This window comes from Coenobita brevimanus, chromosome 35 (genome assembly GCF_032717465.1).
Source record: "Coenobita brevimanus isolate Jiangsu-jjx chromosome 35, ASM3271746v2, whole genome shotgun sequence".
Lineage (NCBI taxonomy): Eukaryota > Metazoa > Arthropoda > Malacostraca > Decapoda > Coenobitidae > Coenobita > Coenobita brevimanus.
Window position 1 is genome coordinate 7399371 of NC_136988.1, and position 22572 is coordinate 7421942.

Sequence of the window (22572 nt, forward strand, 5' to 3'; positions counted from 1 at the left end):
AGTGTAGGCTGGTTGTTTCACAGGCGGACTAGGTGGAGTGAGTGGGCGAGAGGGAGGGAAAGGGTTGTTGGGCTGATTAAGTGGGGTGGAGTGGGGTTCGTGCATTAAGTGAGGTGGGTGGTGGGGCTACCTGTAGGACAAGGCAAGAGACGGGTTTGTGTCGTCCTACTTTTGAGATATACTGTATTGAGTAAGGTTGTGGATATGTGCGTTGATGGTTGGGTGTGTAGATGGATGAACGGATTGTGGGAAAACAGGCCACTGGGATTGGGTGAATTGAGTTAATGTCCGAGTTGGGAAAATCGGTCCACAGGGGATATTATTCTGGAATCATGCTGAAGTAGGTATATATATATCGAGTGAGTTACAACAGGTCCATCGAGCAATACGTCTGTTGGTTAAGAGGTCTGTGTTTCAACTGCACGTATCAGTGGGTGATATAACCACGTCGGATAACACGTTTATTGTGAAAAATACATCCATGGGTATACGACCATGTAGGAAACCTGCATTCATAGAGAGATTCAAGGTCGACGGAAAAATTGGTCCGTGGGGAGAAGATACATCAATGGAGAAAATACATAAATGGGGAAAATTAGTTCGGGGGAATATAGGTTACGTAGGGAAGTAGGCGTGTATGAAAAAAAAAAAGTCATTAAGGAAAATAGGTCCATAAGGGATTGTGCTCCGAGTGGTGAAAATGTCCATTGATGAAAATATTCATGGGGTGAAAATAGGTCCATAGAGGCATACACGTACTGTAAACATACATGGAAATATGTAAAATAAATGGGACCTAAACAATCCAACTTTTAACAGCGACCGTTGCCTGGAATTAGGCTTACCACTGCACAGTGCACACCTTGCACAAAACAACCATTAGCCAGACCCTATTATCACTTCGTCATCCAGTTATTATATTTCATAATTTACCTTCATTTAGCCATTTAAGCATAGAAAGCCAACCGAAACGAAAGGAAAAATCCCTGTTTAACTGTGTTGAGCACCTTATTCCTCTAAAATTCACGGGCACCCGCTACTCTCTCTCTGTTTCTCTCTGTCTGTCTGTCTGTCTGTCTGTCTGTCTCTCTCTCTCTCTCTCTCTCTCTCTCTCTCTCTCTCTCCAAATGAATGCTTCGAACTTGTTCACTCTGTGTTCGCTGGTTCAGACCTACAGGAAGTCGTGGAGTGGAACCAAATATACATATTTATCACTTGCTTGGCTCTATCCGAGAAACAAGTTATTAAATAATCAGAATGATATATTCGTGTTATCAGAGTCAAATCTACAAAGTAAATATTACTATTGCTTTATCCATTAGTACAGGCCCAAAGCTAAAGGAATATTTTTCGACAGAAATGCACCGAAGGCAACTTCTGTGCTCGTGAATGCGACGCTGCCACATACACAGGTTGGCTGGACGAGGGTGGTTAAGAACTCCTGTCCGCAATAGTACATATATGCTTATAAATCCAACATTAGTGAAACATTTCATTTGACAAGGAGTGAAAGTGTATGAGGCTTCAGACCGAGGGAAGGTTCACAAACTAAGTTACAGTCAGGTTCCTCTCTAAGTCGTGGTTTTTCAGGATTGACACACAAAATATACAACCGTCCCATGTCTTGTTTTCTCAGGAAAAAGATTTCAGATAGGAGAGGAAAAGTACCTTGACCAATATTCCGTGTCTTCTGGAAGGACAAGGAGATTGTAGATCATTCTCAGGTCTTCTGTGCATCCTAGAGAGCAAAATACGAGGGAAATGAATGCAGGTTTGTATGTGAGTCCTGATCCCGGGCTTTATCTGCAGTGGCCAGGAAGGGGGAGGGGGAGTGAGGACAGTAGTGTTTGCTCTGACCTGACCCACTGAATTCTTCTTAGGGCAGAGCGTAGTCATATCAAAGGGCAGGTATAACTAGTTACTTTGGAGATTTGTTCCCACCGTATAACTAAGGCTCTTCGAAGTTCATTCAGCCTCGATTTTGTATTCAAGCTACAATAGTGGCCTAATTCTGTCATACAAAAGCAAACAGACTATTGTTCAAGTGATACTGGCTCGACTGGCAAGACTCACCCTGTCCTTATAGTGGTTTGTTTGACAGCACACACACACACACACACACACACACACACACACACACACACACACAAGCGTCCTTTCCAGCTCTATGTGAGTGCTTGAAAATGAGCTCGCCATGCTGTGAACGACGCTTTTGAACATATTATTTTAGCATTTGTTTTCAGAGCAGCTTATTGAGTAAAACATTCTCTCTCTCTCTCTCTCTCTCTCTCTCTCTCTCTCTCTCTCTCTCTCTCTCTCTCTCCCTCCCTCCCTCTCTCTCTCTCTCTCTCTCTCTCTCTCTTTTATAATCAGTCCAGTAACTCACACGTAAAAAAAGTTCAACATATATATTGTTTATATCAGTGTACTGTCAGTAAGAATATTGATATACGCCTAATGATAGTCACAAACTCTGGCTTACTGGGCCAGGAAAACTGATATCACCTGGGCTTTGGTCCATGTTGGTGACTATGACGGAAATAATACTCGACGGAAAAAAATACTTGTGATTTTACTCCAAGGATCAGATTTATGCAAAGTGAACCAGATCTGTTTTCATCATGTTTTATACACCTCATCCAGATCGCAAAGCTTGTTTAGTAATAGCGAATATTACTCTGTGTTTAATGACAGTAACATTGCTAATCACTCCAAGTCAAGACACAGCTCTTACTTGTAGCATAATAAAGTGGTAATATTGTAGCATTTGTCATATTATATTCCCACCTTTAGCAGGTTCATTTATCTTTAATGAATATTATGTAGTTATCATATTACTGTTTAGATTTTTATGTTTTTGATCAGTACAATACTTAAAACTAAAGATAATTTCCATCACAAACATTTTTTATCGAAGAGCGGTTGAAAGAAGTTCCCCTTTCTCATATACGAGTACTGTGTGGGTAAAACACATAGTTCGTTAATGCAGTGCCTCATACTGGACTTATCTTTTTTTTTTTTCTTTTAATGCGAGGAAGAAGGAACCAAAGGCCATGAGCCCGCAGTAACAGTTCCCTCCAAGAGGAAAACAAAATACAATAGAGAGCCAAATTCAAGATCCGATCATTTTGTGATGCCTGGACACACTGCGTTTGAAAGACTGGAGATCATGGGCAGCAGGAAATACAGACAGAGGGAGACAGTTCCAGAGCTGACCTGTTGCATAAATGAAAGACTGGGAGTAACGGTTAACTCTTGCATTAGAGAGTTGGACAGAAAAGGGATGAGAGTTTGCTGCCAGACGGGTGCTACGCGCCCGTCGTAGAGGTGGAGGAATGCAAGCAGACAGGTCAGAGGAGCAGTGACCATTAAAGTAACGATAGAAAAGAGATAAAGATGCAACAGTACGGCGAACAGACAGAGGTTGAAGGGAGTCAGTAAGAGGAGGAGAGTTAATGAGACGAAAAGCCTTGACTCCACCCTATTGAGAAGAGCTGTATGTGGGGAGCCTCCCCACACATGAGAGTTGTACTCCACACAGGGGCGGATAAAACCCCTGTATAGAGTCAACAATTGTGCAGGGGTAAAGAAAGAGCGGAGTCGGCTTAGCACACCCAATCTCTTGGAAGCAGATTTTACAAGAGATGTAATATGATCTTTCCAAGATAAGTCCCGAGTAAATGAAACCCCAAGCATGTTCAAGGATGATGCAGGATTAAGCTGAATATTATTAAACATTAATGGGTATACCTGTGGAAGATTTTGTCGGGTTGATAGGTGTAAGAACTGAGTCTTAGATGCATTAAAAACAACAAGATTATTTTTACCCCAGTCAGAGATACGAGCCAAGTCAGACATTAGGTGTGCCATAGCCTCATCCCTTGTTTGTTGAAGTAACTGTTGAGATGGGCGTTGCGGGAACCGAATGGAAAGGTGAAGGGTGGAGTCATCAGCGTATGAGTGGATTGGGTTAGATGTACAGCTTAGAAGATCATTGATGAATAAAAGGAAGAGAGTTGGTGATAGGACAGAGCCCTGAGGAACACCACTGTTGATAGATCTGGGAGAAGAACGATGGCCGTCTACAACAGCGGCTATAGAACGACCAGAGAGGAAGCTAGCGATGAAGGCACAGATAGAAGGATAGAAACTGTAGGAGGGCAGTTTGGAAATTAAAGATTTATGCCAGACTCGATCGAAAGCCTTTGAGATGTCAAGTGCAATGGCAAAGCTTTCGCCAAAGTCCCGAAAGGAGGATAACCAGGAGTCTGAAAGGTAGGCGAGAAGATCGCCAGTGGAGCGTCCCTGACGGAACCCATACTGACGATTGGAAAGAAGGTTGTGATAGGAAAGATGCCTTAAAATTTTTCTATTGAGAATTGACTTGGAAACTTTTGAAATACAGGACGTTAAAGCAATTGGACGATAGTTGGAGGGTTGGGAGTGGTCACCCTTCTTTGGGACTGGCTGAATGAGAGCAAACTTCCAGCAAGATGGAAAGGTACAAGTTGACAGACAAAGGCAAAAGAGTTTGCCTAGGCAGGGTGTAAGCACAGAAGCACAGTTCTTGAGAACAACAGGAGGGACCCCATCAGGCCCATATGCTTTGTTAGTACTGAGGCCAGTGATGGCAGAAAATACATCAACTGAAGAAATTTTAATGTCAGCCATGAGGAAGTCAGAGGGGGGAAGTGATGGAGGAACAGCACCGGAATCGTCTAAGGTGGAATTGGAGGAGAAAGTCTGTGCGAAGAGATCTGCTTTATCAGTAGAAGAAATAGCTACAGAACCATCAGAGTAGAAAAGAGGAAGGAAGGATGATGAGGTAAAGTTGTTAGAAAGATTTTTGGCGAGGTGCCAGAAGGAGCGGGAAGAATTCGAGTTGGAGAGTTGAGAGCATTTAGTATGGATGAAATTATTTTTAGTAGAGCGAAAAACAAACTTAGCACGATTCTGGGCAGAAACGTAAAGATGATGTGATTCAGGAGTGGGTTGGCTCCGGTACCTTTTGTAGGCACACTCCTTGTTGCGGACAGCATTAGAACAAGCGTGATTAAACCAAGGTTTTCTTGCGTTAGTCAAAGGATATGAGAAAAGAATGTATGCTTCCATACCCGAGAGAATAACCTCCGTAATGCGCAAGGCACACTCAGATGGCTCCTGGCCATGGAAGCAATAATCATTCCAGGGAAAATCAAAGAAGTACTGCCTGAGGGCCTCCCAGTCCGCGACTCCAAAATGCCACAGATGACATTTCCCTGGAGGGTCCACAGGCCGCACCGGAGTGATAGGACAGGTTAAGGTAATAAGGTTGTGATTGGAGGAGCCCAACGGAGAGAAAAGATTAACAGAGTAAGCAGAAGGATTAGTTGTGAGGAAGAGGTCAAGTATGTTGGAGCTCTCTCCAAGGCGGTCAGTAATACGGGTAGGGTGCTGTACGAGCTGCTCTAGGTCATTAAGGATAGAAAAGATGTAGGCTTGTCACCAGGTGGATCCGTGAAAGGAGAGGAGAGCCAAAGGTGGTGGTGAACATTGAAATCTCCTAGAATGGAGATTTCAGAGAAAGGAGAAATGGATAGAATGTGTTCCATCGTAGAAGTAAGATAGTTGAAGAATTTTTGATAATCAGTAGAATTAGGGGATAAGTAAACAGCACAGATATATTTAGTCAGAGAATGACAGGAAAGCCGAAGCCAGAGTGTAGAGAATTCAGGAGAATCGAGTTCAGGAACACGAGAGCAAGATAAGTCGTTGCGTATGTATACACAACAGCCACCTTTGGCTTTGAAATAAGTATAGAGAAAGTAGGAGGATACAGAAAAGGGTTTGCTGTCAGTTGCCTCAGACAGCTGAGTCTCCGTTCGAAAAAGAAGGTGAGGTTTAGAGGAAGAGAGGTGGTGCTCAACAGAGCGAAAGTTAGAGGAAAGGCCGCGAATGTTGCAGAAATGAAGAAGAAGAGAGTCAGACAGTGGTTCCAGGCACCTCGAGTCGTCGTCGGGAGAGGGGCGGATGTTGGGGGCATTTATGGTCCCCCCCCCCTGGGGACTCCGAGGCTGTGTGTTGTGACGCCATGATTTTTGATTTTTGGAAAAGGAAGTGTAGTGTGTACTGTGCATGTAGTTTGGTGTAGATAGTTAAAGAAATTTGTACTGGAGAGCATGCTGGCCTACTCTCTGTGTAACTGAGACACTGAAAAAGTTCAGCAAAGGGGGATGGTCAGGAACTAGTCCTGAGGGCTGATGAAACGGGAGCTCCAGCACTCCCTGTCATCAGCTTTCCATCCACCTCGGGAGTACTGCCCTGCTCGACTGGTGCCAACTTTTACGTTCTAATTTAATTACATACCACACATGGCTCACAAAACATAACATTAACTTTGCAAAGTCTCCTCCTGTTAGAAGCACAATGATCATCAAATTATCATAACTTATGTTGTGCAAGGAAAGGAAACAAAGACCGGAAGCCCACAAGATTGTTCTCTCCAAGAAAAGATAACAAATGAAAAAAATTAGAGAAATCCAAGTTCCGTTCAGTTCCTGGTGCCTGGAAACATTGTCCTTAAAAGACTGGAGGCCTTAGACAGAGGGAAATACAAACAAGGAAGACAGTTCCAGAGCTGACCCATTCCAAACATCAAGGACTGGGAGTTTCCATTAATTCTTGCATCAGAGAGCTGGACGGAAAAAGGGTGAGACTTTGCTGTAAGGCGGGTGCTATGCACCCCCCGCAATAGAGAAGAAGTGAAAGCAGACGATCAGAACACCGACCACTGAAGTAAGGATAGAGAAGAAATAAAGGTGCAACAGTGTGATGAAGGGGCGGAGGTGAAAAAGGAGTCAGTAAGAGAAGGAGAGCTGTTCAGATGAAAAGCCTTTGATTTCACCCCGCTGAGAAGAGCTGTATGTGGGGAGCCTCTTCCTACACATTAGAGTTATACTTTACATGAGGGTGAGCCAAAACCCAGTATAAAGTCGACAGCCATGTGGGGGTGAAGAAGTGCCAGAGTCAGTTTAGCACACATAATCTCATGGAAGCACAGTTTGCAAGAGAGGTAATATGATCTTTCCATGATAAATCGTGAGAGAATAAAGCCCGGAGTATATTCAGAGATGATGCAGGATTGAGCTAAATATGGTCAAATATTGATGGATGTCATTCAGGAATTAGGAATGCCATAGTCTCATCCCGTGTTTGTTAAACAAGGTGCTGTGATAGATGCTTCGAGAAACAGCTGGGAAGGTGAATGGTGGAGTCATCTCCGTATGAATAGAAAGGGTTACAAGTACAGCTAGAAGGCCATTCATGAATGGAAGGAAGTGGTTGGTAACATGATAGAACCCTAAGGAACGCCACTATTGATAGCCCTAGGGGAAGAATGGTAGCCGTCTACGCCAGCAGCCATAGAAGAACGACAAAGAAAGTCAGACATGAAAGCACAGACAGACGGACAGAATCCGCAAGTGCACAGCTTGTAAATTAAAGATATGTGCCAGACCCGGTTGAAAGCCTTTGAGATGTCAAGTGCAAAGTTACTGGTGTCTTTTGTAGGCATTCTCCTTCATGTGGGCAGCTTTAGAACAAGTGTGATTAAACCAAGATTATCTTGCATAAGTCAGAGGATATGAGAGAAAAATGTATGCTTCCATGTCCGAGAGAATAACCTCTAATGTGTCAGGCATACACAGATGGCTCTTGGCCTAAGAAACAGTAATTATTATAGGGAAAGACAGAAGTACTGCCTGAGGACTTTCCAATTAACAGTCCCAAAGTGACACATATGTTGCCACAGGGGAGGATCCACGGGCCATAATGGAGCGACAGGACGGGTTAAGGTGATAAGGTTGTGATCAGTGGAACCTAATGGCGACAACAGATCAACAGAGTAAGGAAAAGGATTAGTTGTAAGGAAAAGGTCGGTTATATTGGAAATCTCTTCAGCTCGGTCATAGGTACAGGAAGGTGCTGCATGAGGTGCTCCAGGTCATTAAGTATAGAATAAAATGTAAGCTTATTCACCAGGTGGATCAGTGACTGAACATGAGACCCAGTGATGTTTGTGAACGTTGATTTGACCTACATGGGAGATCTCGGAGAAACTAGAATCCGACAGAATGTGTACCATCTTAGAAGTATGATAGTCAAAGACTTTTTCATAGTCATCAGAATTATAGACTTTGCACACATCAGAAATATACTGTCTCGAGTCAGATAATGTCACCACAGCCGATGCCAGTGTGTAGAGAATTCAGAGAATTAAAGTTCAGGAACACGAGAGAAAGAAAAGTGCATACATATACACAACATCCATCCTTTGCTTTGAAATGAGTATAGAAAACGTAGAAAGATATGGAGAAAGGTTTTCTATCAGTCATCCCAGACAGCTGAGTTTCGATGAGGCAGAGAAGATGAGGTTTAGAGGAAGAGAAACTGTGTTTAACAGAGAGAAAATTAGAGGTAAAGTCACAAATGATGCACAAATGAATTGAAAGAGAGTCTGATAACGGTTCCACGTATCCCATTTGGTCGTCATCGGGAGAGGGACAGAGGATGAAGGCATTCTGGTCCCCCCTTTTCCCCAGGAATCCATTTTTGAAAAATGTTGAAAATGAGAGTGTGGTATGTAATGTGCATGTAGAGTGGTGCAAACTGTTTGAGGGTAGTGTATAGGAGAGTATGCTGCATTGCTCCCCGTTTACTAGAACATTTAAAAAAGTTCAGTAAAGAGTGATGGTCATCAACTTATCCTGAAGACTGGTGAAACGGGAGCTCCAGCTCTTCCTGCCACCAGCTTTCCATTCACCTCTGGAGTACTGCACTATTCGACTTGTCTTACAATCATCTCCCTGATATAGAATTAGGGGTCTGAGATGATATTAGTGAGTGTACATATGAGTGAGTGTATAAGTGCACACACACACACACACACACACACACACACACACAGATATATATATATATATATATATATATATATATATATATATATATATATATCGTGTGTGTGTGTGTTTTCTATTCATTTAAGCTATTTATATTTCAGCTTTATTCATATAACTCAGCGCTGCCAGGCTAAATTGTTTTCACCGTGTACGAGCATTACTGTGACAGCAGTTACGGTGATTTGATGCTTTTTGTGATGCAAATGGGTTTGCTTTTGTAATATGACGTTGACTGTGATTGTGCTGTCATGGAGAGAGTCACGGCGTGAGAGGATTAAAAAAATCTATCTTGCTCTGAAATTTATGTAAGGATTCATGAATGCTGTGTATATTTACTGTGCATATGTGTTGTGTGATGATGAAATGTTAATATAAGGATATACAGAATGGACCGACTGGCAGAGTGGTAAATAAATGAACACAAATAAACACTTAAAATTGATGTATTGGAGAGAGAGAGAGAGAGAGAGAGAGAGAGAGAGAGAGAGAGAGAGAGAGAGAGTGAAGAATATAAGCGTACAAATGAAGTACAGATACCAGGAGGCCTATTGGCCCATGACATCTACCCAATGTGTAAAAGAAAAAGATTGAGAAGAGGAACTCTGTCTCTGACCACCACATCATCAAGCTAAACCGGTAGGAAAAAGAAAAACATGCTTATTACTGGGTACGAGGAAGGACATTTTTTAGGAAGGGGGGGTAGCAGAAGAACAGTTATGCACTGTGTTATCTAATGTTTACAGGTCTGTCAAAGAAAGGGGATACACAATCTCCAAACGTTCTCATTATTAAGCCAACGTCTTCCTGTCGTCAGCAAACACTTCAACCTGGAAATATACAACACTCCGTTAATCGTAGCATTTAGTTTCGATATATTTGTCTTGCTGAATATTAACCATGATGTTGCCATCATGATGTGGATGCTGCTGTTCCGAGCATGTTTGCAGCTTTTTCATTGTTTTTTGTTTTGATGTTGCGGACACTTGCTTTACGGTACGGTTGGGTGCGCACTAATATGACTGTTTAGCAAATGGTATATATATATATATATATATATATATATATATATATATATATATATATATATATATATATATATATATATATATATATATATATATATTCTCCATTGGCGCCCAGTGACCTTAATATAGGACGGAAGTGGGCATTTTCAAATTTTAATAAAGAAGGAAACCCCGGGGTAGGGACCTATGAGCTTCGCGACTATGAGCCTACAAGCGGAGGGCGGTACACCTAGCACCCTTCCAGCAAAATCTTTCGCACAGGAAATCTGGGAGCCAATTGGTTTTCTCTCTCTCTCTCTATATATATATATATATATATATCGGTATATATGGGGGGCAGGGGGCTTAGTTATAGGATGCCTGACTCAAGACCGAAGGGTCGAGAGTTCACGCTCCGCCCGGGTACCTGCCCTGCTAGGAGAGGTAGTGCCCTTCCGTCACCTTGCGGTTCTTGTAGCAGTTGTGGCTCAGTGGATTAGAGCACTCCGCTGTGGCTGAAGGTTCATGTCCACCCAAGGGTCATTGCTGGACATCAGGTTAGGGCACCCCATCATAAAGCTCTACACGCTCCAAACCTAAGTCCTCTACCCAGGTGCAACGCCTTAGCCCTTATTGAAAAAGGGACACGGGGTAAAAAAAAAAAAAAAAATCTGTGATTTGGTCATAATTTCAGGTTAGAGATATCGGGGTGGGAAGGCTTATCCGGCCGCAGTAATACAATAAATAAGTCGACAATACTTACTCATCTTGCCTGATTATTATCCCTTTCACAAGACATCTTCCTAATCTGAATAAAATCGTCGAGCGATACTAAGAATTTTCTAAAATAACATTCTTCAATTGATTCAAGTGATTAAAGAGAATATTGATCAATATATTAATGGCTTTGTTTTTTAAATCCCAGCTTTAATACCTTAAGTCTGATGGCATCATTATTAACTACATTTTTGCTTACTCTTAACTGTTCTGTTCATCCTAAGAGAGCGCTTTGGTAGTCAGGACCTAAATGGAAGGTATATATAATCACTCTCCTCGTATTCTAAAGTCTCTCCAAAACTGTATTACTGTAAAACAATTTGTGGCACCACAAATAGAAAAACGTGATCTGATTTAAAAAAATTAAGCGGGTGAAACTGATAATTACTTGTATTATATCCTTCCTACCCTCTGATGAAATTCTTTAGCTTCGGATAACAATTTCGAACCGAAGAGGATAACCATTGGATACAACTTATATTAACTTCTTCACAACTAGAGACCCCTTATAAAGTAAGTATTACAGCTTGGAAGTTGCAGGAACAATCTACGGGCAGCTATCACAATATTTAAGCTATTAACCCATTCAGTATCATCATGTTGTTAACATAATTCTTTGCTACCGACAGACTATATTACTCAGCCAAGGAGAGACATCCCTCAGTCAGCTCACTTACACCTTCTGAGGGCAGAATAAAGTTAACAAGTACACACGTACAATACGGATGCAGATGATTCAAAGTTCTAATGTGGGGCTTCAGTGAAATGGAAGCTACAATCATTAACCGGCCCCATACCCACAACGTACGATGCACGTTGCAACTTTTTTCACGCTACCCTCCCTTGCGGGATGTGGGATGGAGACCCTGGGCGAAGTCCCTCTCCCGGGGGCTGGGAGGCAGGGCCTCTCACTGAAGGGTCCTTGGAGCGACGCCCCCAAGGGGGCAGGGGGGCAGCGCCACTGCTTGGGAGTTCCAGGGGGCGGCGTCCCTCCCTGGGGGGGCCTGGGGACCGCCGGAAGATTTTGGTCATATGCTGATACCCTGAGGGTTACACGTTGATAGCTCAAGCCGTTCATGAGATATATTTGTGCTAAAGGCAGGCAATAAAGACTAGTTGACCTTTGGCAGCCATTTTGGTGACCTTGACCTTGACCCCCACTGCCCATTTTTTATTTTGTCCAAGACTTTGGCCTTATCTTGATACCTTGAAGGTTTCATGTTGATAGCTCAAGCCATTCATGAGATATAATGGGAACGGACACACACACACACACACACACACACACACACACACACACACATACACACACACAGACGAGGGCAGAACATTATCGCTCAGCCATGATAAAAGCGGGTGATAATAAAGTCTACTGGAAGTAAGCACCTTACGTCAGAAGAACGTTAGTGAAAGATGGACCGACAGGGCCGCTGGTAGATATGCAGCAGCATCTAATGAACGTCATTGTGCCGGAAGGGATAAATTCTTTTCTCTGATACAAAAACTATTCATACGACTTGGGTAGAAAAATGAGATGTATTATTATAGTCCGATGACTACACCTAAAAGCACTAATTTCTCCCCTCCTACACAGCCGCCGAAGTCGCGGCCAGTGAGCGACCAGGCTATCGAACACCCCACACCCACCGGCCCTACCCCAGCCCCAGTGTAAACGTTGTTGGATAGATATGGAACGACCAAAGCTGGTGGTGTAACAATGTATCATGGTTGTGTTTATTGTCAATAAGAACCAGTAGGGGTAAGTATATAAAGGCATTCAATGTGTATTATTGTGCTGTTGTCTACAACATGCGAAAAGCACGACAATGATAGAAAACCTACAATGTATTATGTGTGTTTTATATAATTACGTCCTATATTGTAATGTTAGATATAGGTATAGTAAAGTGAACAGCATCTGTTGAAAGATATGATGTCTTTTCTCATACATTCTCGCTCCCACCTCAATCATCCTTCTCTCTGGGTTCCTGTCTTCACCAAACGCCTCTCTTATCCTCTCGTCCCCCACTCCCACCCTATGTTAACCAATGTAAAGAAAGATAGTGATGAAATGATCCGACAGGTATTGATCATATTAGTATTATCATACACCTCTGTATTAACCACCAACAAATCAATAACATACAATACTTCGGTATACCTTCCAACTGTTTCATCCTGTTGTAAGCTGTTACATGACATAAGCACTGCAAGTTGGACCTTGTGTTACAAGAACATACGGTTGTTTATTGTTAACACAGGTTTTTTTGTGGTTTGGACGTCCGTTAATTCATATTAACATGGCAAATTAAGCTTTACATTATATGCATATAAGGTATACATTCCTGTCAATACTGCATTAACCAAACGAATCTTGGATCAGCTCGGACGAACCACAAACTCACTGCTTTAGCAATAATATTCCGCCCACTTGCCGCAACAGTGACACAGTGTCATTATGTATACGACTGAATGTGGGTCAGTCATAAACATAAAGACATTGTGCCACTGTTGTGAGAAGAGGTCGGAATGTTTTCGTTAAAGCAGAGAGTTTGTGATTCTTCAGAGCTGATCCCTGATTCGCTTCGTTCATCCAATACTCACAGGAATATAAACCTCACATGTTCATACTGTAAGGCTTAAATTGCCACGTTAATATGAATTAATGGACTTCCAAAACCACACATAACCTGTGTTAACGATAACCAACCGTAAGTCCTTGTAACACATGGTCCAACTTGCAGTGCGTATGTCACCTAACAGCTTACAACAGGATGAAACAGTTGGCAGGCATACCAAAGTATTGTATGTTATTGATTTGTTGGTGCTTAATACAGGTGTGTATGATAATGTTAATAAGATCAATACCTGACGGATGATTTCATCACTATCTTTGTTTACGCTGGCTAACAATGGGTGGGAGTGAGGGACGAGAGGATAAGCGTTTGTGGAGACAAGAACCCAGAAAGAAGGGTGATAGTGTGGGAGCGAGAATGTACGAGATAGGACATCATATCTTTCAACAGATGCTGTTCTCATTGCTATACTTATCTGTAATATTATAATATAGGACGTGAGTATATAGACAATAACACATAATACATTGCAGGTCTTCTTTCATGTTTGTGCCTTTCTCATAATTATGTTGTTGATAACAGCACAATATTACACATTAAAAGCCTTTATATATAAAATGCTGGGTTTGGGCTCTGAAAACAACACGACACCCCCAGATAGAGCCCACGAAGAGGTAGACAGCGCGCGGTCCAGCTCTGTGTGAGAGGGACGTTAGTCCGCCCTGGCTGCGAGCCCCTATGACCGGCAACTCGCCCGCCGCCACCATAACAGGAAACCAAAACTACCTTGCGGGCGACCCGACCCTCGACAACCACAAGGTGGAGCTGTTACTCCAGCTCCAGTCAGCACCCCTGAGACGGCTGCTAGCCGCTCAACCCTCCTACAGGAGACTGTCTGCAGCCGCTCTGGAGGCAAACAGGAGACGGCCTGTAGCCGCTCCCGCCTTCGTCAGGAGATGACCAGAAGCAGCTCTGAAGGTGCCCCTAACGAGATGGCCCGTAGTCGCTTGACCCTCCTACAGGAGTCGGCCTGCAGCCGCTCCGGAGGCAAACAGGAGATTGCCTGTAGCCTATGCTGCCTTCGTCAGGAGGCGGCCGGTATACACTCTGAAGGTGCCCCTCGAGAGACGGCCTGTAGCCGCTCGACCCTCTTACAGGAGACGGCCTGCAGCCACTCCAGAGGGAACCAGGAGATGGCTGGTAGCTGCTCTGGCCTTCATCAGGAGATGGCCTGTAGCCGCTCTGAAGGTACCCCTGAGTCGGCCTGTAGCCGCTCCCTCTCCCAGGCCACAGCCAGTAGCCGGGCCTTAGCAACAGCCGGTAGCCATGGCCCCAAGAGGCCACGGCCAGTAGCAGGGATCTGCGGCAGGAGACGGCCAGTAGCCACTCCTCCATCAGGTGCTGACTCCTGTTCATCATCCTATGACCCAAAGGGAGCCCCCAGCCTGGAGGAGTACTGGAGAGGCCCTGTGAAAACCACCGGGCTCCTCTCCCTGCAGCCGGATCCTGAGAGGACTCGCCTGATGGACCCCAACGTTGGCCAACGCCGCAGCCCCCTCCTGATGGCGTCTCTGAACACTGGGGACTGCAGCCCTTGGGAAATCCAGACCACCCCCAGGACCCCTGGGCGGGACCTCCAGACCACCCCCAAGATCCCCTACTCCTAGGCCCCAGAGATCTTCGTCTTTCGTCAGGCGCCTGAGTGAGAAGTTCAGGCAGCTATTCGGCTTCAGCCCCGAGGGCCAGACTCCTGCCCCAAGCCCCGAAAGCACGGGACCCTTCGCCACCAGCAGCCCCAGATGAGAGAGGGCGCCCCTACGCGTGATCCCATGGCCCCTGAACACAGAGGCCCCAAGCAGAACCTAGCCCTGTCAGTAGTGAGGCTGAGTCACCTCCGCCGCCCTCGTACCTGACTGCCATGACGCCCTGACCCGAAAGGAGTGACAATGAAAGCACAGTGTCCGTGACATAGTGAAGTAAAGGCAGAACAATGAATTAATAGTATGAAGGAAGTCAGTAAGAAAAGCATCAGTGACAATATAAAAGTGGTGGAGTAAGTAAGGTAACAGTGAAACAGTAAATACGCTACCAAATAATAATGCCGCACCACACTAAGATCACATGCAGGCCCCAGTGTTAAAGTAATAATTACCCACAGTGAGATAGTACCACCAGTTCCACCCATATATAAAAAACTTGGACTTCCTGCAATGATAGTGCATAACCCCTCTGCCCTAAGTGCTACTCACCTTACCCGGCCTTGACCTGAGTAGCATCTTGCGCGATACTAATGACTATATCTAGGCCTAAGAATTATAATTGTCCAGTATATCTGCATTTGTGACATCTACCCATTCCACTGTAGAATTTAGTAATACACGTGTAAGGTTGTTACCTTGATTTTTTGTGTCCTGCCTCTCTCCTGTTTGTCTAAGTTCCGGTCTAGAAAGAGAACCCAGCTACGCACTAGGCATTAGAGGGACGGGAAGCCGACCCTAAAACACATAGCATTACAATATACTTACTCCTATTGGTTCTGATTGTCTATAAGAACAATCATGACACATTATAACATCACCAGCTTTGGCTGTTCCACATCTGTTCTACAATGTTTACACTGGGGTTGGGGTAGGGGTGGTGGGTGTGGGGTGTTCGATTGCTTGGTTGCTCATTGGCTGCCACTCCAGCTACTAGGGGTGGGGGGGGGGAGAAATTAATGCTTTCGAGTGTACTTGTAATCTTTATCAGTTAGAACCAGATGATTCTGCTTAATGAATTTACTCAACTGGACCTGTGATGGGATTAACTTATTCTCAACATAAAAACGGTATCTAAAAGTTGAGAGACAGAGACATAGAGTGAAAGGCCATGGTATTAATGAAATTCTTACCTATACAAAGTTTTAGCTTAATAAAATCACGTTAGAGATAGTGAGCACTAAATTGCACACCTAAGAGGGGTGTCAACCGCTAAATGCACCCAAAATGGAAGTCAGCCTCCTGCTTTGAGTAGATTTATTTTTACTCAGATGACCTTGATCTTTGCCTCAGGACCTGTACTCCTTGAATAAAGCAGACATCACCTCCATAAGTTCAGTAACTACTACACTACATAAATGAGATTCCTAGGTCAAGACTTTCGCAAGCCGGAGCTCAAACAGACAGACAAACAGAAACGCGACAGAGACAAGCACAAAGGCAGAAAAAGGGCCAGACACACGGGCAGACACAGAGTCAAACTACCTACCTACCTATATTTTGCTCCGATCATGAAATATAATGATACACTTTGTGCAGGGATATCTTTTATATTTTAGTCTTTTTACAGAAACATGACATTTTGCTTCATGTTTCGGTTAATGAAGGAATTATCCACCAACAGCAATTCATTGCGTCTGTCCTTGACATTAGGATATTGCGTGGAGACAGGAAAAACAAGACAAGTGCCTCATCGCAGTACCCTGGGTTAATATATTGTGATGCTGATGGAATTAATCAATACTGTTACTAGCAGGTTCAGTACGAGAGGTAGCTGAAGTGGATGTCAGCCATAACAATTGCTTTTCTTTTCACCAACAACAAATAAATTTATACAAGAGAAACAACATTTCATTCATCCATCATCTAATCAGTAAAGTTACCCGGTATATATATCTGAGTTGTTGTTGTTGTTGTTGAGTAATCTCACTTCCATCTGGCCGAGCAGATCTATCTGAAACAGGCAAGCAACCACCCTTCCGGGGTCGTTCCATGCAGTGAACCGAAGTTCCATTGCGAAAGACAGGGCCTTGCCACAGTGAGGAGCAGAGAAGCATATGGACATAATGATTTTTTTCTCTCCACAAATCAAGCCCATTTATCTATTTATCTATTAATTACCAGATGTCTTAATCCCGTAAGGAATGGCCACAAACAAATCGCCTCCATGTTGCCCTGTCCCCCGTCATTTCGCTGCCCTCCTCCCAGTTCACACCCCTCTCTCTCACATACCTCTCCACTCTATCTCTCCATCTCATCCTTGGCCTTCCCTTCCCTCTTCCCCCCTCACCTCACTCACATAAGCTCTCCTCGTTAGTCTTTTGTCTTCCATTCTCTTCACATGGCCAAACCACCTTAATGTATTTCTCCTAACGGTATCACACCCACATCCACACCACAACGCTCTTTCACATCCTCATTTGTCAGTCTGTCTTTCCATGTAACTCCACATGATCCTCACAGATAACTCATTTCCACTGTTTTTACCTGAAACATGAAAACTCAGAAGTATACATCTGCTCACTTACATTTTTCTCCCCCTGGTAAATAAGATGTCTCCAGACATGTTATTGAGGTAGATTTTAATAGATGATAATACAAACAACAAGAAGTAGTGCCAATGCACAGCAAACTCGTCCCCGGCAGTCATTTTAGTGATGACGTGTAAACACAACAGGATATCTAGTCAAAGATGTCACATATCAAATTTGGAGTATATCGGGTGAAAAAATACGATATTTTGCCCATTTGAAATTTTAGGCCCGACCCACCTGACATTGACACCCCCCCCCCTACAGCTAACTGAGGAATGTCCCCCTGATGTAATGAGGCATGTTGTAGGATGCATAATTGAAAGATGCACATTTATGTTTTGGTTTCATGTTGATATGACAAATTTGAAAAGAGTTATGGCGAAAAAACGAGTTTTTCCTTTTTTCTTTCTTTTTTTTTGGCCTACAACTTGGGCCGTGGCCTAATTTGGACCAAAATTTAATCAGGTGATCAGAAGGTCATAGCCCATCATCCCTGTACTTATTGTCAAAATCGTACCAGCAGTTTTTTGCGTAAATTTGTTAACAGGCAGGCAGGCAGGCAGACAGACAGACAGACAAACAAACTAACTAACAAACAAACAGACAAACCGAGTGAAAACAATACCGGTCCCCGAGCCCCTCCAGGATGGGGACGAGTAATAAAACTGCTCATGCATTGATAATATAAGTGGATGATAAGAAAATTATTTGACAATATTCTATCTATCTATCTATCTATCTATTGCCAGACGCCTCAATCCCCTTTGGGGTGGCCACAAACAAATCGCCTCCAAGTCACCCTGTCCCCCGCCATTTCACTGCCCTGCTCCCAACTCACACCCCCCTCTCTCATATACCTCTCCACCCCATCCCTCCATCTCATCCTCGGCCTCCCCCTCCCTCTTCCCCCCTCCACCTCACTCACATACACTCTCTTCGTCAGTCTTTCACCCTCCATCCTCTCCACATGGCCAAACCACCTCAGTGTGTTCCTCATAACGCTTCCTATCACATCCACATCCACACCACAACTCTCCTTTATATTCTCATTCATCAGCCTGTCTCTCCATGTGACTCCACAGGCTTCTCTCAAATAACTCATTTCCACTGCTCTCACTCTTGACTTGTGTCCTTCCAACAATGTCCAAGCTTCACTTCCATACGTTAGAGTTGGTATCACAATACTGTCATGTAGTATCTTTTTCATTTCCATGCTCACTTCCCTGTTTCTTATCACTGCTTTCAAAGAACCAGCAACCTTTCCTTCCTGCTGTACCCTTTCAAGCACTTCACCCTTCAAACCTCCATCCTTAATCATCACACTACCCAAGTACTTAAACGTACTCACATTTTGCAATTCCTCACCATCCAACCTCGCTGTACATTCACTGACTTCACCTCTCTCAAAGACCATCACTTTACTCTTCCCTACATTCACCTTTAGATTCCGTTTCTTACACACTCTCCCAAACTCAGTATTCTACACTAATAATAAGAATATACTAGTTAACAGGGAGATATTTAACTAAATTAATATACATACAGAAAAGACTGATGATTTGGTCAGTTAATATGATGGACTAAATAAACAATTATAAATCGGGTAGTAACAAGATTAGTGAATATACAAAAATTATAAGATAGTTATATGATAGAAATATATTGATATAGGTCTATGTTATAATGATGACTAATGAATCTGCAATAAATAGCTGGTTATATACGATTTACAACGGCATTGTGACAGAATAAGATATGGTAATGACTAAATAATGTTCACATAATGTCCACACGTCTTCACAGAAATTAATACTGTATAATAGAGTGGACGGTTATGCAGTTGGTGGCTGCCTCTGGGCAGTGGTTAGTGGGTTGTCATGTTCCCACTCAAATTTCTTCAATTTCAGGATCAGGTTGCGATTTCTTGAAGTGACTTTCACATTTAACAAGTTTCACTGTTTTCTTGATTAATATTCTAACCTATTTCCATGGAGTATTCTTTCCTCATGTTTAACACAGCACTGGGCAAAATCCATTATGATCAAGACTCCTGCTAGGGTGAATGCAATAGGAGGATACAGTGAACTCTCAATTATCCATGATCACAATTTACGGCCTATCGAAATATCTTTTCGTCTGACTCGGCTCTATTAAAACAACAACCGACGAAATTAGGAATATCCGGCTCAGAAATGGAAAGCAATTGGTTGTACTATGCATTTCTCGGCAGCAATGTGTATCATCAAGCTCATACATAGGACCCAATCGGTGTACAGGCAAACCCCTCAAGACATACTGTACCAGCCAATCACAATGCACTGCAGGAATGGCCCACCCAACACACCAGGCCAACCGTTGCCCTCTCATTCTCTCCACTGAATGCCGTGTGGTGAGGACCTATATGTGCCCTGTGCATTTGTGATCCACATAGTCGCTACCCCCCTGTGCTGTGACAGCCTGTGGCCCCCCATGCCTTGCTCGTTGCTGTAGTGCTGTGACTTCCCTTGTGTCCCTTCAGTGCTCCATGACCTTGTACTCTGACTACTGTACACTAGTTCTGCATGATAGCTGAGTTTGTGGCTTTTGTGGTGATGCCCTGGCTGCTGCAGGTCCAGTTTGCCGTTTGCCTGGTCCTAGTTATTTTATCCATGGCTCCTCCATCATCTGCTAAGAGGTGTCATGTTTTTCCCATGGAGAAGATAGAGATAATCGGGAAGATGGAGCAAGGCTGGACCATCGCAATGCTCAGCCATCACTATGATATGCCCTGGACCACGTTGCAGGATCAATGGAAGAAAAAGCACTCCATCAAGATGTTCTTCCAGGGTAACCATGGCATGACTGTTCGATGGAATGAGTGCAAGATGATGACCAAGCAACACAGTGGCAAACTTAACCAGGCCTGTCTGAAGTGTTTCAGACAACAGCGTGTCTGTGGCGTAATTGTGTGTTCCATAGAGCTTAAGGCTGTAGCCACTAGGTGAGTAAGTAAATTATGATTATATTATATACTGTATTGTTGTACTATATGTACTCTATCAATATTGTAATGTATTTAATGTTTGATTTTAATCTTTTACTCATGAGTAATATTGTAGGAAAGTTATTATGATAGTGGGTCGAGACGGACAGCTTTGGGTGGGACTATATTATGCGGCTCATTGCCAAATGGATAGCTGATTGGAGGTACCAAAATAATATCCAGCATTTTTGCGATGTCCGGCTGGGGGTTTGGCTGAATTATGCCAGATATTTAAGGGGCTACCCTATACAAAATGATGGCTCAAGAAAGAGTAACGAAGGAAGTGAGACATCTGGTCAATTACAAAGTCAGAACTGTTTAGGTAATGAATCATGTCTAGCTGAGGAGAGGTAATACCGACATCATCAATGGGAAAAATAGCAGAGATATGTACACTGTAGGTGCAAAGATGTCAAAGTTAAGTAAATGGATAACATAGTGTTTAGGTGTTGGGTATGCAGAGAAAGAATATGACTTTGTTCAACAGTCTGGGGCAATGCAAAGGCCAGAAGCTTAGAGTGACTTGACAGGGATGTTTGGACAGGTCTATCTATCTATATACCTAGGCTGCTTCCCCCAAGGAAAGAGAGGTAGCCAAGACAGGATGACACACTCCCTATTTACTCATCCATTCAAACACATTCATTCGCATCTTAGCCCCAGAGGGGAGAACGGACAGATCCTCACCGCACCACACAGCACAAGGGTCAAGTGCGCAATGCAACCAGTGACAGGTAACACTAACAAATGATGGTTTGCGAAAATAAAAGCAGTGAACATGGTCCACTTGAATATGGATACGGGTATATTGGGAGCAGGTGTGAATGAACATGCAGAAGGTATAGTCTTGACTGAAAGGATATGGACGAGAGCTGTAATAGGAAAGCTATTAAAGAGAAACGCAGGACAAAGACGAAGGGACTGAGCAACGGACGAACACGAGTGTAAGTGATCTGACGGGAGAAAAGCCACAGACATACAGTATGGTTGTGAGATAGAAGAAAGAATTCAGAGTACACAGGTGCAGTGTAAAGAGAGTCACTGAAAGGCAGAGGGAAGGGAATTAGTTGGACGAGATCAAGGATGACTGTAGAATGAATAGGAATATGGACGATGATGGTCTTGGAAAGGAAAATAGTACAGGATAGTACAATTCTAGACTTGACAGAGGAAAATTAGGATCAAGACTAAAAGTAGTGCGAGCCCATTCCAGTACTAAACAAAGATCTGGGATGGAGATAAGGTCTATGGTAAAACGACCACTTACAGTATGTATTAACAGATGAATAAGAGCCTGTGCTTGGAACATTAATGACTAGAGCGACAAAGACAATGATTGAAAATGAAAGTTGACATACAATATTTCTGTGACAACATTAATCATATCATTCAGTTTCTCTAAGACATCCGAAAAATTGTACATTTGGGTGCCCATTTCATTCATAGGTGCGATAATATTACCGACTGAAATATGGCGAACATCCTGCAATCTATCTTGTGCTTCCAAGCTGAAGCAAATGTTTCCAGCTGTTCATAATATGTTGACAAATTACTAAATATTTCTATACCAAAAACACCACCAAGGACTTTGCCACTGAGATCCAAGAGACTTCGCTTTACACGTGCATGTGATTATTCCAACAGGACCAGTATGAAGTAGGATGGCATTTAAACTAATGAAGAGTTTCACGATCCAGACAAGTTTCATATAGTGGAACCCAGAGTGATCCATTCACAGTTTTTTTTTTTTACTAAGGAAAAGAGTAGGGATAGTATGGTGGACGGTTCACAAGTAATTTTGGGTAGTTATTCTGTGACTTTCATCAAACTCTGATGATCACAACGGACTGAGATGCCGTCCACCACTGACATTCATGTTCCCAGAGCTTTATCAATGCCCTTGGGTGAAGGACCCCACCCCTCTCCTCATCCCCAGAACGAACGATCCGAACGCAGCTAGTAA